Source organism: Parus major, chromosome 8, assembly GCF_001522545.3.
Source record: "Parus major isolate Abel chromosome 8, Parus_major1.1, whole genome shotgun sequence".
In the NCBI taxonomy this organism is placed as follows: Eukaryota; Metazoa; Chordata; class Aves; order Passeriformes; family Paridae; genus Parus; species Parus major.
This window is the reverse complement of record NC_031777.1, coordinates 8123534-8126739: the sequence shown is the minus strand read 5'-3', so window position 1 is coordinate 8126739 and position 3206 is coordinate 8123534. Positions and strand designations below refer to the sequence as shown.

General features: G+C 40.6%; 1 long non-coding RNA gene across 1 annotated transcript in view; it reads right to left on the bottom strand.

The window, feature by feature from the left end:
* Nucleotides 1-894: 894 nt before the first annotated feature.
* The window catches only part of LOC117244787, a 15164-nt gene continuing 12852 nt past the window's right edge, over nt 895-3206 (bottom strand). The window contains exon 3 of the long non-coding RNA XR_004498528.1: nt 895-2732. This is a non-coding gene — a long non-coding RNA (uncharacterized LOC117244787). The remainder of the gene's footprint in view (nt 2733-3206) is intronic.

Sequence of the window (3206 nt, the reverse complement as noted above, 5' to 3'; positions counted from 1 at the left end):
GACCCCGGGAAAAGCTTCAGCCACCCCGGAGGTTTCCTGGGAGGCTGCAGCAGAGCCCGGCCTAGCCTGGGCCCGAGGAAATCCCCACAGGCTCCATCTCCTGCCCGGGAACCGCAGCAGGCCCAGCCCAGCCCCGGCCCAGGCCGCACGGTGTGGGCAGGGGACGGGAGCCAGCTGGGGCTCTGTTACCTTTTAAAACTGGAAACCAGAGAAAGAGAGAGAGAGAAATTCCTGGGTTTAGGTTTTAAAGGGTGGTGTTCACAGGTTGATCTCACTTTTCAATGGTCAAAACTACTGTCAGTTCTCAGAAATGGCTAGTTATTGGCCAGGAGAAAAAACTCCCATCAGCCTCCAGCAGCCTTGACTTCCTTAGATGTTTCCTACTTTTTTCTTAAATGCCAATCTATCACACCTCTTCTCCTGAAGTTGAGATAGTATTTAAATATTTTACTAAACTTTATTGCATTACCTAGTGTTGTATGCCATAAGTGCAGAGCAGATCTATGACAGGACCAGCATGCAAATACACTTTGGAGTGAGAAGCAGACCTTAAGAGCAAACTTCATGCTTTTCTTATAATACATTTATTAGGTCTGCACTATTAGTTTTATGTAGATTTCTGGGGTTTGGGGGGTGTTATTCACATAACTATAAGGAAGAGCTGCCTATTGAAGACCTAATCAACCCCAGTCTTCCCACAAGCTGAATTGCCATTGTTCTCCAGCTGTTTTGATTCTCTACCAGAGCAGATAGAAAATCCACTTAGTTAGTTAGTTAAATAGACGTATAGTTGTTTGGCAGTGCCAGAATGATGTTAAGTGTTCTGCAATACCTGAATACATACTGAGAAGTTCCTTTTCCTATTTTTAAATTTATTTTAAATTTGACTCCTAATTGATTCTTTTTTATGATTGCAAATCCAGTTAAGTTCCTTACAGTGACCAGAAAACATTTCTATTTCTGGATTAATTTTAGCATGGATTTTTCTTTTCCATGAATTTCCAAGACATTTCACCTTGAAATAGAAACAGTTTTTGATCATTTAAGTTACGTTGGTTTCTGCTCTAAAAGTCATGTGGGTAGGTCTTAGAGAGTAATTTTAAACCATTTTTTGTAGCCCTGTTAAGCAGCAGGAAAGAGGTAATTTGTAATTGGTGTCTGTCCAGCACAAACTGTTGAAATTGATTTGGCTTCAGGCTGCGAGGTAAAAGCCAGACAATGCATTAGAGCGATGGATCTATGGTACATTGTGTTAATCGACACCAGGGGCTCTTCATCTTCCCTGTATCACACTCACCTTTAACCCCCATGGTCCCATCCTGATTCTTTTTTAGCATATTCCAGTGCACCCCAGTGACAGCCCCATGGCACCCACATTGTTATCAAAGCTCTGCTGCCAGTGATTGTGGCTCAGCAGCTAGGACCGTTAAGTGGTATCTTAGCCCCTTTTATACCTTTGCAAAGAAGACATAAATCCTCTTGGATTTGCACTGATCAGTTGTCACTAGAGGACACAAAGTATTTTGAGGTTTCCAAGATAATCATACACACAGCCACTTTTTGTGAGGTGAAAAAAACCTTTATTGTGGGGTCTTGTCAACCCTTTTATAAGCCATTCTGGTCAGGTAATCCTGACTGGTAGAATGAACAACACCTCCCTCATCCCATTGGTGGGACAAGAGAGACAACACTCTCAGAACATCTGTGTCTTGTTTTGGGAGAGTAATTCCTTATTTACACAAATAATCCTTGAGTGAGAGAAGGTTCCCAAGACTTACCCTTGGGAACAGCCAGTCCCTGAGAGCTTGAAATTCTCTCAGATTAAGAAATCATGTCCACAATCAGTGAAGAATTCTCTGCTATTAGTGGACTGTGTTTACAGTGCTTGTACTAAAACAAACTGTGTTTTCTCTTTACTAGAAAGATGCCGTTTAATCTTACATGAAACAGTAACTTACAGCTGCTAGTCTAGCTCCAATGAAACTGGTAAACATTTTTTTATATGTATTTTAAAACTAAAGAAGTCTGTGTTAGTTCTGATGATTGGATCCTTGTGTTCTTCTTTTGGTTTCTGACCAGATCTGGTCAAGCATCCTGTCTGACACATCTCCAGATATCATTTATGTTTGGCAGATATTTTAAGCTTTTATACTGAATACACACAGTGCCATTACACACAGGGAAAACATCTAGGTTTGATTCAGAGACAAGCTGGTCTGTAGAGCAACCTCTTCTGAGAGTTGTATTTTAGTCCAATTGCTTGTACTGTGCTCTGTCAGACTTCCACTGTCTGATAAATGTGTACTGAAACCTCTCACAGAATCTTGCTGAAGCTGAGAATGCTTCTGTACTATGTGTCTGCAGCAGAAGGAGCAAACACACAGAACAAGATCTTAAGTCCTATCCTATTCAACACACTTTAGGTAACTCTAAATAAGGAATTTGGAGCGTTAGAAGCCATGTAGTCACTTCAGTAGGGTGTTTTCATTGAACTGATAATAATCGGTTTGACAGCTCAAAGGAATCCCTCTGTTGTTGAGGTACAGCTGTTTATCACAGGATAGGGTTAGATAGTCCCTGAAGAAAGTTCCAGTTCCCTTAAAGTCTTTCTTCACTCTTGACCACATACTCCTTCCTTCCACTTTCCCTCCCGTTGTCTGGTCCTCTCCTGGGTGAGCCAAATGAGAGCATTTGAATGGCAGGAAGCAAACACCAAGAACAAAGTAAAGGTGCTAAAAGAGGGAGAGAGAAGGAGAGGGAATATGAGACAAAATAATTTCTTCTTTTAACAGGCAGGGATTATTACATCAGTTTAGCTATTTAATCCTTATTAATGTTTATCAATTTACAAACAGGCTTAAAAAAATCTAAAATGATTGTGTGGAGCATTTAAATATTACCATTGATTTTAAAGATTAGAATATTTCCTGGGGTGACGTTATGATGCTTGTATCCCTAGTCGCCTTGTTTATCTTACATATTAAGTTCTGTACTTTTAAGACTGTGTACTAGTTTGAAATCAAACCAGTGAGAGATCGCAAGTCAGAATTATAATTTAATAGGAAAATGATAAAAAGAATAAATGCAATAATATCAAAAACACTGACAGAGTCAGAATACAGCCTGGAACCCTGTTAGGGTGATGGTAGTCGTCCAGATGAGGTGGTCTTGTTGAAGCGTGATCCTCTGGAAGAAAGGGGGTCTGG